This window comes from Salmo trutta, chromosome 30 (assembly GCF_901001165.1).
Source record: "Salmo trutta chromosome 30, fSalTru1.1, whole genome shotgun sequence".
Lineage (NCBI taxonomy): Eukaryota > Metazoa > Chordata > Actinopteri > Salmoniformes > Salmonidae > Salmo > Salmo trutta.
The window spans coordinates 22,017,607-22,032,027 of NC_042986.1; positions in this window are offsets into that span (position 1 = coordinate 22,017,607).

Here is a 14,421-nt window from a genome sequence, read left to right on the forward strand (position 1 = left end):
TCATTGCGTACTAATGTAGAAGAAAGTTTTCTCTGATGAACAGAGCTATTTTCCCACTTCAGTCCATATTTATGTTGCATGTGCTACTTTGAAAAAGTAATTCTAGTATCTAAGGCAAGAGTACTTGTTAATAGATTAGCAATTCAATTTTCCATTAGTTACTGTACCGTATTGCTGTAATATTATGTATTGTTAGGATACTTTAAAAGGTAAAGCCTTCAATGTGTGCAGAAGGTATTTTAAATTAAAGGAGGCATATCCATGAGGTGAAATAAAGGCTTTATAAAGCCTACCTTCATCAAATGTCTTTCATGAAATTGTTATGAAGTTCTACAGCTGCACCATCGAGAGCATCCTGACTTGTTGCACCACTGCCTGGCATGGCAACTGCTCGGCCTCCGACCGCATGGTACTACAGAGGGTAGTGCGTACAGTGCAGTACATCACTGGGGCCAAGCTTCCTGCCATCCAGGACCTCTACACCGGGTGGTCAGAGGAAGGCCCTAAAAATTGTCAAAGACTCCAGCCACCCTAGTCATGGACTGTTCTCTCTGCTACAGCACGGCGAGCGGTACCGGAGCGCCAAGTCTAGGTCCAAAAGGCTTCTTAACAGCTTCTACTCCCAAGCCCAAAGACTCCTGAACAGCTTATCAAAGGGCTACCCAGACCCCTCTTTACGCTGCTGCTACTCTCTGTTTATTATCTATTCATAGTCACTTTAACTCTACCTACATGTACATATTACCTCAATTACCTCGACTAACCGATGCCCCCGCACATTGACTCTGTACCGGTATCCCCCTGTATATAGCCTCGTTATTGTTATTTTACTGCTGCTGTTTAATTATTTGTTACTTTTATTTTCTATTTTTTTACCTATCTATTTTTTACTTAACACTTTATTTTCTTAACTTCTTAAAACGGCATTGTTGGTTAAGGGCTTGTAAGAAAGCAAAGACAAAGACAAAATGTTTAGATGTAGGGCTGGTCTGAAAGTAACTGAGTGGCATGTGCTCTGGTGGAAGTGCATAGTAGCCTAGAGTTGATTTAGGAACATGGCCATTGTTGAGTTACATGGGGATTAGATTAATTAAATGTTCAAGCAGTAAGGACATTTATAAATCAGACCATATCTTGGGGTGACTAAGCATAATACTTGTTCAGTTTGTGATAAAAGCACCAAATTTGGCAGAGATTATATAAAAATATTTAGATATCGTGCCAATCGCAGGTCTGGCTCCATGGCAGATATCTTCCAAAAGATGGAGCTTTTAATTAATATACAAACTCCCACAATAATTATTCTGGATTTTTCTAAATGTCAGATTGTTCTGATAAGATGTCACTAGGGTGTTTATGTGTGTTTACCAATCACTATGCCACTGATCAGAACATTCCCTCCATTGTTTTGGGCCAGCATAATACAGGTTGACTGACTAAAATAAATAAATAAACAAATCCTTGAACGAGCAGCTTGGCATGAACGTTGATGCAGGAGTAAACAGCACACGACTGACAGGAACGATGACTTGACCCAGGAGTCGTACTGGCAGCAATGATTTGAGCAGTGCCGTTTCTAGACATAAGCAACAACCATCCGCTAGGGGACCCCCAAAACAAAAATAAATAAATGAAAAAGCAGCAGCTATTCTCTTGTATCAGTCACTGACAGTCACTTAATTAGGCCATGTCAGCTAACATTTTATAGATTGCTAGGTGAGTCTAGCCAGCTATCTAAACCTTGTAGTGGCCGAATTACTGACTGAGTACGCAAGGCATGTGACCAGGGGCCCTGACCTCCAGTGGGCCCCCATTGATTTTGTTTGTCACTCTCATTCAGATATCATATGAATATTGCATAACTCATGGCAAAATGTGTGGAATGGCAGGACATTTGCTTTAAAACTGCACAATTTCCTCTCCACCCCTTGGACAAAAAGTGTAGAATTGCAAGAAATTATAATTTTTTAAAAACGGCTACATTTCCATAGAAGTCGTTCCTGTCAGTCGTATGCTGTTTACTCCTGTATCGTGGTAATGCTAAGCTGCTCTTTCCTGGATGTGTTTATTTATTTTTTATTACATTTTTTATTCAAGCTTTACTTTGTAAAATGGGTGCCACAGCCCTCAGGTGCCAGATCTGTGATGGCATGATATCAAAATATTTTCAGAACACATAAATCTACCTCTTTGCCAAATAAGCCACACCACTAATACAAGATTGACATTGTAAATAGTTTGAGAAGTGAACCTGTTGAACATCAGGAGGAGAAATTGTCCCTCACATGAACATTACATGTTTCATATAGACTCTTAAAATCTGTTTGCGTAGGCTATGTCATCATGTTACTGTCAGTGGCCTGGTAATGTCCACTTTTAAAACAAATAATGAACATTATGGAAATAACTATGTGAATATGGAGCCTGAGGTGATGTTACGTTCCCCAGTTTCTTTGTTCTGGTTTGTGTATTATCATGCATGTATTTCAGGAAATGGATTCCTGAAATTCTCTACGAGCAGCTGATTGGTCAATCAACATTGATTGTTTGGAGAGCTGACCCCGCCCCCTCATCAGGACGCAGCTGTCTCCAATTACTAACTTCTTCTGAAGCTATATAAGCCCCAGTTCTGTTGCTCAGAAGGAGAGATGATTGCTGAGAGACAAGGCTAATGGCTGAGGGTTATAGCATGTTGGTTGTTTCTAAGAATTTTGGTATGTACAGTGTTCGTTGTTGCTGAGGGAGCTGATTGGTTGTGTGTGTCAATAGGATGCAGTGTTTTGATTGACTTACATTTGTGTAATTCTGTTTCATTTGTTCCCAGGGGGGAAGGGGAAGGCACCTAGGGAGTGCTTAGGCAAGAGGCCCGCGGGCATACATATACCTGTAGTAGTTTGCTGTCTATGCACACTAGGAAAGACCTGGGCGGACCATCCCCTGTATTTTGGTTAGTGCACCAGGTGGTGCTAGTTAGGTAAGTAGTGGGTAGGCAGGTAAGGTAGGAGAGGGGGCTTTGATATTTACTTTCTTTGCTTTGGTTCCGTCCAGCCCCTTTTCCCCAAACCTTACCACGTGAAGGAATAAATTCCCTGTTAACGGTATTCTCTGCCTATTCGTCATACTTGTTCACACCTACACTTCCCTACCTTATTCACAACAAGGAGAGTTAAGTTGTAGCAGGGTGTTGCGTTCCCTCTTTCTAGAGGCGTGCGTAACAGGTGACTATAAATTCTCAGTCTTGAAAACGCCTGAAAATGAATGACACTCTTTTGTAGCTTTCGGAACTATGTGTATGTGTGTTCTATACCTGTTTGCTCTTTTCCCTGTAGGCTTTACAGATGCTCCACACACCTTGGCTGCAACCCTTCTAATTTAGTGTACCCTGCGCACACAATCCATGTGGAATTCTGGGTCTCTGGCAGCGTTTGGAACTGCTGATCTGTGGTCAAGAACGTTGAGTTCATCTCAGCCTATGCTGCCCCTCGGTCCCTTGAATTTTTGGCCCTGACGGAGACATGGATCACCCCAGAGAACACTGCCAATCCAGCTGCTCTTTCTTCATCTGACTACATTTTCTCTCATAATCCAAGTGCATCTGGTCACCACAGTGGTGGCACAGGGCTACTCATTTCTCCTAAGTGAAGATGTTTTATTTTCTCCTTCTCTCACCTGTCCATCTCCTCATTTGAATTCAATGCTGTCACTGTCACTTGTCCACTAAAGCTTAACATTGTTGTCTTCTATCACCCAATAGGTGCCCTTAGAGAGTTCCTCAATGAGCTTGACACCTTGAAAAGCAAATTTCCTGACAATGGCGTATCACTCTTTGTACTTGGCGACTTCAACCTCTTGACGTCTGCCTTCGATTAATTCTCTTTCCACTCCTTGCCTCTTTTGACCTCACCCTTTGTCAATCCCCTCCAACTCACAAGGCAAGCAATACGCTCACAAGGCAAGCAATACTAGAGGCTGTTCACCTAGTATTCTCACTGCAACCCCCCTGATCCCTATTTTGTTTCCTTTTCTCTCTCCCTTTCCACCAACCCTAGCCACTCAGCCCCTACCCAGATGGTCATGAGCCGTCGCAATCTCTCCCACCACTCCATCGTCTTCTATCCTATCATCTCTCCCTTCTGCTAAATCCTTCTCCCATTCCTCCCTCATCAACTCATCCCTGACCACTGATTGCGTCCCCTCTGACTTCAACATTTCCCGAGTTGCTCCCCTCAAGAAACCAACACTCGACTCATCTGAGGTCAAAAACTATAGACCTGTATCCCTTCTGTATGTACTTTCCAAAACACTTGAGCATGCTGTTGTAGTGGAAATATAAAGAGAGTGAACAAATGTGAACGATGATGAAGGCCAGTGATGAAGATGCGCCTAGTGAATTGCTGGCGCCGAGTATTGGTAGAACGACACCATCTGTGGGCTATCACAGGGGTCAAACAACTTATCTGTGGCAATCTCAAGGAAGAGACATTCCCACTGTTACATCCTGACCCTTGGAAGAGGTCATTTTCCATAGTAGAGTGGTCAGGGCGTGACAGGTGGTTGTTTTGGGTGGTTTTGGGTTTTCTGTTTATATGTGGGCTTTTTCTAGATTTCTATGTTTTGTTTTCTATGTTTTTGCCAGGTATGGTTTCCAATCAGAGGCAGGTGTCTATCGTTGTCTCTGATTGGAAGCCATACTTAGGCAGCCTGTTTTTCCTTTGGGTTTTGTGGGTAGTTGTTTTCCGTTTTGTCAGTGTACCTCACGGAACTGTTGGCTGTTGTTTTTGTTATTTTGGTTTAAGTGTTTTCATAAATAAAGGAAATATGAGCACTTTACACGCTGCGCCTTGGTCTACCTTTAACGACGGATGTGACAGAACTACCCACCACCAACGGACCAAGCAGCGGGCATTCTCCAGGAGGAAGAGCAGGACCAAGCAGTATGGTTCAGAGGAGTGGACCTGTGAGGAGATCCTAGATGGGGCAGGACCCTGGACAAGCCCTGGGGAGTATCGCCGTCCGCAGTGGGAGATAGAGGCAGCGAAGGCGGAACGATGATACTGTGAGGAACGGCTAGGCAAGCAAGAAGAGGCCGAGAGGCAGCGCACATTTTTTGGGGGGGGCACACGGGTAGATTGGCGAAGGCGAGGTTAAGACCTGAGCCAACTCCCCGTGCTTACCGTGGGGAGCGAGTGACTGTAGAAGCACCGTGTGATGCGATGGGGCGCACGGTGTCGCCCAGGCACACTCACATCCCGGTGCGCTCGGTGCAAGCTCCTTACCGCTGCCGTGCTAGAGTTGGCATTCAGCCAAGAAGGAGTGCGCCGGCTCAGCGTTCCTGGTCTCTGGTGCGTCTCCTCGGCCCAGGTTATCCTGCGCCAGCTCTGCGCACGGTAACCCCAGTTCGCCAGCTCAACCCAGTGTGGCCTATTCCAGCTCCCGCCCTTGCTGGGCTATGGTTAACATCGAGCCAGGACGGGTTGTGCCAGACCTCCAGGGCGCCTCCAAGGCCCAGTGTACCCTGTGCCTGCTCCGCGCACTCTCCCTCCAGTGTGCCACCATGGCCCAGTACGTCCTGTGCCTGCTCCTCGCACTCTTCCTCCAGCGACGCTCCTCAGCCCGGAGCCTCCAGCGACGCTCCTCAGCCCGGAGCCTCCAGCGACGCTCCTCAGCCCGGAGCCTCCAGCGACGCTCCTCAGCCCGGAGCCTCCAGCGGCGGCCTGTAGGTCAGAACCTCCAAGTGTTTTCATTAATAAAGGAAATATGAGCACTTTACACGCTGCGCCTTGGTCTACCTTTAACGACGAGTTGTGATGACTAGATCCAAGAATGTGTGTTTTCATGTCTTTGTTTTAATGTTTTGGGCCATACAAAGTGATGTTAATTAGACTGGAGATACCAGGATTTGGCGCTCTTGGAATAATAACAAAAACTGGGTTTAAACATTGATCATGGAGTCTTAGGAAAACTGATCTCCTTATGCACATTTGTATGTCGTAGCGGTGAATTTTCTATGCTGCTAAGACTTCTTCTTTTTCTCGTGAAGGTTTCTGATATGTACCATTTGTTAATTGTATTCTTATTGCATAACTATAATAAATCGGATTATTTTTAAATGGATATGAACCGTAGTCCTCACATTTCTGAGTAATATTACTTATTATTATTTGGTGAAGTGTCTAACAGTAAATGTTGTTAGCAATATACATAGCATGTATGCTCGGTCTCTAACTGTGCTTCTCTGAGCTAAGGTTAACTAAATAATTTAATGCTAGGACATTGAGAAGGACATTGCAAGATATTAGCTCTTTGTTCCTTAGCCTCTTAATAATTGCAAAACGTTTAACCTAGGAACGTGCATCTTATAGTATTCTCTTGACCTTGGCTATAACAACTGGATACGATAATGGGCCTATAGCCTTAAAAAAATAATAGCTTCTTATTAGGGTCAAATTCTCTGTATTTCTCAGACAAAGTGAATTTTCACTATGATCAACTCTCTCGTTATCTCTCTCAGAACGATCTTCTTGACCCTAACCAGTCAGGCTTCAAGACGGGTCACTCAACTGAGACTGCACTTCTCTGTGTCACAGAGGCTCTCTGCACTGTCGAAGCTGACTCTCTCTTCTGTTCTTATCCTCCTAGATCTATCCGCCGCCTTCGACACGTGAAACATCAGATCCTCCTCTCCACGCTCTCAGGGCTGGTCGTCTCAGGCTCTGCACACTCTTTGATTGCATCCTACCTGGCAGATTGCTCCTACCATGTGACGTGGAGAGGATACTCTCACTATTGGTCTCCCCCAGGGCTCGGTTCTAGGCCCTCTCCTCTTCCCTCTATACACCAAGTCACTCGGCTTTGTCATATCCTCACATGGTCTCTCCTATCATTGCTATGTGGATGACACTCAACTACTTTTCTTCTTCCCCCCTTCTGACACCCAGGAGGCGACTCACATCTCTGCATGCCTGGCAGATATCTCAGCTTGGATGTCGGCCCACCACCTCAAGCTCAACCTCGACAAGACAGAGCTGCTCTTCCTCCCGGGGCAGAGTCCTTGCCCATCTTCTGAAAGCACCTGAAACCCTACCTCTTCAAAGAATATCTGAAATAAACCCTCACCTCAACCCCCCCCCCCAAAAAAATACTTAACCAACACTTGAAGCCCCCTCTTTGCTCTGACTTTGCTGATAGCTACTTTATTGAGGAAAAGTTTACTTACTACTGTATGCCTGTGATATGTGGTTGTCCCACCTAGCCACCTTAAGATGAATGCACTAACTGTAAGCTGCTCTGGATAAGAGTGTCTGCTAAGTGACTCAAATTTAAAATGTAAATGTAACAATGGTCAGTGCTTGTATTAAAAAGAAAACAGGCCAATTCCATAAATGGGTACAAGACACACTTTAAAAGACATGCACCGCAATAATACTGGATTGGAGCTTTGCAAGTGGAGGGATGGGACATTTAGCAGATCTGGTTTACAGCTCAAAGCCACCAGAGGAACAATAACTATAGGACAAATAACAATAGCTTTGGTCTTACTACTAATACAAAATGGGACTGAAGTACACTACTTTTCCACAGAAATTGTAAATGTGTTGTTGAGATCATTGGCTGTATTGATGTCAACCTTTGTTCCTGACAGTAGGGAGCTGTCCGGTCATCTGAATGCCAAAATCAAAAAAATATGTTTCACGAGGTGCAAGAAAGACCTACGTGCAAAGACTACTGCTCCAAGAACAAATTAATGCAAAACTTGGGTCCAAATGATTTAATCAACACTCTTTGAAAGTGAACATAAACAATCATGTTAAAAGAAAGAATGGGGGGAGATTTGGTGGGATCAGTATTGTTTAATATATCAAAAGAGAATACTTGAATACAAGCCATTGCGAACAACTTGTGTCAAAAGCCATGCAACATGATCAAAAACATCCAGGTTTGGAAAATAAATTAATACAAAACAGTACAGATGATAGTTTAATACCAAGCAAACTATTACAGTATATGATGAAAGACAGAATCAGGGCAGAATAGACAGGTAATGAATGAGTCATTTAGCAGGAACAAGAATCCCATTCTTCCACCTACCAGACTGGTTGTTATTGAATGGGTTTCTGCTTTGGTTGTGCTGAAACCAGAGCAGAGTCCAATATAGAGTCCTCCTCTGTCATGATAATAGGCCTAAGGGATTCGCAAGGGTCACCTTAGTTAGTTAGCCAACCATTGACTGACTGACTGATGGACCACCAATGATAAACACAACACATTGTGAACATAGCAACAGTTCAGGATAAGAAAAGACAATAAACAGACCACATCCACAACAGTATGGCCTAGAAGTCAGAGAAAGAAAATGACTGCCTTATTGCTTGTTTACATGTTAGTTGGTGAACTACTACTGCACCTGCGTACATAATAAGCTAAGCAATGTCTAGTTTAGTCATTTTGTCCTGTAAACAAATTCCCCAAAATAACATTTGATTTATTACTGCAGCTATATTTTTTCTGAGATAAATATTTTGTGTAATGTGTCATTACACCCACTACGGGCCACAATGCTAGAATGGAAACAGTAGGGTTGAGAGCACAATGGGCATTTGCAATCCAATACCTGCATGGCGTCATCTACCACTGAAAGGACTTCCACCACACAGAGGCTACAGTTATAGAGAGAGCCCATTATGTTTTTACCAAGTTGTGTGCTAGCCAAACAAACAGCTTTTTTATGATGAGACAAAACTTCTAAAAAGTTTTATTTGGAATGAACGAGCCTGTCTCTTTCACCGGGATAGCAGAACAAGCTAGGGCAGCCAACTGATGTTCACAAGGAAGTACAAGGTCTGCACTTTCATAATAATGACATTGATCATTTGTTCCAGGATCATTTGATAATATATTATGTCTGTCCCTCCCTCTCACCTGTCCTGGCAGTGTCGCATTGTTTCTCTCATGTAAGTACAGGTGAGAGAGTGCTTATCTGGACAGTTCCTAGTGCTGACTGTAATCCCCCTGGGTACAGTTGCTATTTTAAGGAAATGCTTTACAATGGTTTGATACCAGCACCTCTGACACTGGGATGATGCTGTGGTAGGATGTAATATTAGGACCAGATTTACTAAGCATTTGCACTTGTGAAAAGTTACCACCTATCATTTTCAGAAGGGAATCATTTTTTAAAGCTAAACAATAATATTGTTTTCATTTAAACTCAAATCCTAACTTTTATTTTACCTTTGTGTTTAATTTTATTCCCTCTGAAAAAACGGAACTGCAAACTTTTCACCAGTGCAATTTATTTTTTGAACATCTTGCATGTGAGACCAATGCGAGTTTGAAACACACACCTTTGTCTTGCAAATGTTGTTGGTGAGGGCTGAGGGCTGTGGCTGAGGCTGGGTGTGAACTGGCCGATGGCCACCTCGACTTCCCTTGAGAGAGGATGAGCTCGGGTAAAAACATGACACCTAATCCAGGCAGTCATGTGACCTCCATAGTGCTGCTGGCTCATGGGAATACTCCCTGCCTCCAGGATGACTCAACTTCACATGACGGGAACCTGATCCCCTCCCCACCTGCCTGCTCTGACACCTGAGGCCCACCTGCTCCCGCTGCCTAATCCAGCATCCTGCTTCCATCCTGCCTCCAACCTCCAATCCCAGCCTAGCACAGGAGACGGACATCTAAACTGGCCAATCCAGAGTACAGAGAAAAGACACATGGTATAAGTGCTTTAAGAGACACTATGCACAATTAATAAATCATGAAAGTAGGCCTAGTAAATACACAAAAGGCCATGGGTAGAACAGTCAAGAAAGATGTATAGGTGGCATGGCAGAGCACAAATATTGAGGAAGGCTGGCGCAAGGACATTTTCCCTCAAAACAACTACTGGTATTCACTCTTTTAAACCAGTGCCTAGCAAGCATATTGTACAGTAGTGGCAATTTTAACTTTTTACTGTGTAGCCTTGCCTGTCATCATTTCTCTGACATTCTTTCTCTGTCCTGGACCTACTGTAAAGTTGAATGGGATGGGATCTGCCAGTTCACTGAGTTCAAACAGGAAGATCAAGACCTGATCCGGAGGTGGATGGTGGCAAAAGACTGTGACCAGTGTACCCAAAACAAGTACCCCCACATTCACTTTCTCTCCTGCTCTTGTCCCTGTCATCAAGGGTACCATTTTGTAATAGAGGTTGACACTGTCGAAAGGCTCGTTGCACAGCATGAAAGCGGGGTGTCAAATGGAACCCATCACTCCAACAAAGATGGTGACATGACATCAGCACACTGCATGCAGTTCCAAGCCACAATTATGTGGCAAGAGTACTCTCTGTTTGCTCTGTTGGCGAAATACTGTAGGGCCATTATACCCTTTCCCTTTGCCCAATTAGGACAACTTTGCCTCTTTGTTTCCTGCCACTGGGACAAATAGGAGAACAGGCTGTCACCCTGAATTTGACCAGTCATTCAGTGCAATGATGAGTCATAGCTAGGGACAAGCTGGTAAATGTGCTGACCAACCTATGTAATGAATTGGAGAATCTGCTTCATCAGCATGATTATTTTAATGACTGACACCAGCAACTGGAAATCTACATGTGACAGAGACAGTAAAATAACTTGTTCCAGCCTTGCAGGATCTCTCAAAAGTTATCGAACATTTTCTGGGAGATAAAATCCCATCCAGGAGAGTGAAAGTTCAGAACAATCCTTAAAAATGTTCTTCAAATGGTTCCTAGATGAAAAGATCGAAAACGTTGGTCAAGCCCCTATAAAACAACAACAGGAAGTTGCTCTAAAGGGGATGTGAAAAGAAAGGTGGTAAGTTTTGCATATCAGCAAATGGGATGTTTGCATATCTCTTTGAAGTCATTGTGTTTGAGGGATGTAGATGAAAATAGATGTTTAACAAAGCATTGTCGGAAGACAGCAAGTGATACTTTGCTTTCAATGTGAGAAAATGTTTGGCCTTTAAGAGTTTGAACACAGGCCCCTTATGTAGCACCCCAGCAACCTTCCATAGACTTATGCAGAGCAATTAGGAAACCTGGTAGCAGGGTCCTCTTGGCAGTACTGTATGCTGCTGCCATCTTGTGGAGAATAGCACCCATAACTTTGAGCACAGGAAAGCAGGACCAAATACTGGCCCAACAGAACACCATAGAATAGAACAAAAAGCCATTGGAGAGAATATGTCTTGCACATACATAAAATATTGCCACATACACTGGCAATTTAATACAGAAAATAAGAATATATTAACATTGAGCTATTCAAACAATATTGGAAAACTACAACAACCCATTATGGTGAAATCACAACAATTAATTTGACTGTATAAATACAGTCATGCACCTATATCTATAGCCAACCCTTCCAAAAATACATTTGTTGATGCAAACTTCACGCAAGTGTGTGGCAAATTTGCAGCAAACTAAAACGTGTGCAAAAAATGTTGCCAGAAGTTTGCAAATGTTTGCCACTAGTGGTGAATCTGCGGCAAACCTTTGGCAACAATAATATTTATTGCCACTAGTGGCAAACAGTTCACCTGAGTGTTTTTTGTGGCAGACAATTCTCTCAAGATTCTATTTGAATCTGTGGCAAACCTGTGGCAGCAACATTTATTGCCACTAGCGGCAGTTTACCAGAAGCTAATCCTTATTGTGGGTAGCTTCATACAGGTCAGGGACACGAAAGAACTGGCGGAGATTCCGTGAGCTGTTAAGGGGAAAGGGCGGCGAGTAGTGCGGAATGGAGGAAATTGAGAAAAAGTCGGTGAAGCAACAGCTGTGCTGGAATGTGAACAATATGGGTGTCAGTTCTGATGGTATGGAGCAGGAGGATGATGGTCAAGGACCGGAATGGTCGGTAGTGGAAAGACATAGGAAGAAGAGAGATCATGATACAGAAAGCAGTGGAGTGTCTAGTAAAGAAAGCATAAAGAGGGCCAAGGTAGGAAGCAAGCGTAATAATGTGTTGGAGTGGAAATTGGTGATGGTGTTTGATGAGACCACAGTGGCTCATTTACACCCTATCCAACTAATGCAGTCAAGAAAGAGGTAGGTGAAGTCAAATTAGCTTGGTTTATTGGAAATGGTAGATTATTAAAATATATGAAAGCCAGGCTCAGCAAAAGAAGATTCTGAAAATGGAAAAGCTTAATGGGAATAAGATTAAAAGCCATGTCCCTGGTGGGCCTCCCGAGTGGCGCAGTGGTCTAAGGTGCTGTGCCACTAGAGATCCTGGTTCGAGTCCAGGCAGCCGGCTGCGACCAGGAGACCCATGGGGTGGCGCACAATTGGCCCAGCGTCTTGCAGGTTAGGGGAGGGTTTGGCCGGCCGGGATGTCCTTGTCCCATCATGCTCTAGCGACTCCTGTGGCAGGCCCAGGCACATGCATGCTGACACGGTAGCCAGGTGTACGGTGTTTCCTCCGACACATTGGTGCGGCTGGCTTCCGGGTTAAGCAAGCATTGTGTCAAGAAGCAGTGCGGCTTGGCTGGGTTGTGTTTCGGAGGACGCACGGCTCTCGACCTTCGCATCTCCAGAGTCCGTACGGGAGTTGCAGCGATGGGACAAGACTGTAACTACCAATTGGATACCATGATATTGGGAAGAAAAAGGGGTAACAAAAAAAAATACAAAATACAAAATAAAAAGCCATGTCATTGGTGCTTATGTTAGATTGAAGGGAGTCATTACTGGGGTCCCAATATCTATGTCCATAGATTATATTATAGAACATTTGAAGGGAGGAAGAGTGATTGAGGCCAAGTGGGTCAAAGAAGTGAAAGCCTATCAGTGCTGCTGAGGTTTGAGAAGGTTATGCCTGGGAAAGTACAGATAGGATTCCTTAGTTTCAATGTCAGAGATTGCGGTGTTTAAATGCGAAATAATGGGTAATGTAGCTGTTCAATGTAAAGGAAGGAAAAGATGTGCCAAGTGTGGATGGGAACATGATTTCGGTGAATGTGGGAGAAATGTGAAGGTTAAGTGTTGTAATTGTGGGTGGTGGGGGACATAGTGCAGCATTTGGTGGAGGCCAGGTGCAGAGAGAGGCTAGGGAGGTGGTAGAAGTTAGTAGGGATTTATTTGGTTTTATTTTTATGGTAGTACAGAATTGGGAAGATCATGATTGACCATACATGCACTTAAATTATTGTTTGTGGACAGCCATGATATCATAGAGGAAGAAGAAGTTTACCAGAAGCTGTTTCTGGTGAACACATGAGTTCCAAGATCAGTAACCGTTGATGATCAATCAAGAGGATTAGAAACATCTGTTGGAAACCAAGCTAGCTATCTAGCTAGCTACAGAACCTACCAAAGTTTTCCTGTGAGTGTCTAACTTCTTAATTAAACTTCTTAATAAACTTTAACATTTTTTAGCTAAATAAAGCCTAACTTAGTTAACAAAGACATGTTTCATGGGATACAATGAAACACATTTTGCTGATATCAATTTCAATCTGTCAGTGCCACTGACTGACTGACTGGCTAGTGTTTAGCAAGCTAGCTAACGTTAGCTATCATATTTTTGCTCAATTCATGTGATAGGTAGCTAGTTAACTAATGATTTGCCTAGACACATTTTTAGGTAGATACGTTACTGACTTTTAATACCAATATGCATGTCAATATGCTAGTGTCATGGTTCAGTAGCATAAGCTAGCACAACAGCTAAGGTAGCTAGCTAGCAACAATATGATATGATTTGACATCAAAGCAAACCTTCATTTTGACAGATGGATACCTTTCCCTTCCCGATGTGTTGGAAGAGGCTTGGGAGGGGGATGCATCAACACCCTGGAAATATGTTTGTGGTGCACTCACTCATAACACTTATTTTGAGTGATAAATGAGTGTATCGTCTTCAAGATTTATAAGGTAAGTCAAAGGCTTCTTGCATGCATGGCTTTGAGATGTAAGGGTTGTTTGGATGACCCAGTTGCTGTGTTGCAGGCATTAGGTCAATTGTTGGGTTGTTTTCTGTAAATACAACAAGGTTTGGTTGTTGGTGCTGGGTTATTAAGGTTAGGCTATGGATATTTGACCCAGCCAGTGGGTTAATTTTCCCGCCACCAGCACGTGAAGTTCACCAGAATACTTGTAAGTATTCTAGTTCTAGTGTGACTCAGTGACTGACGAGTGGAAAACGGATAACGTTATTCTGACCAAGGGTGTTTTGGCTGACTGAACAAACACTACGAATTACAAACACTACGAATTATGAATGTGATGGTCGTTCAGGTTCAATAGTTTGTCCTATCATAATTAGGTAGCTAGCAAATGTTAGCTTGACCGTTAGCTAGCTAACAACCGCTGGCTAGCTAACGACCATTAGCTACTGTAGTTAGCCATTTTCAGTGCTAATATCTTTGGCTGTGGTAAAGTTAACTACAGTAATATCATTGGCT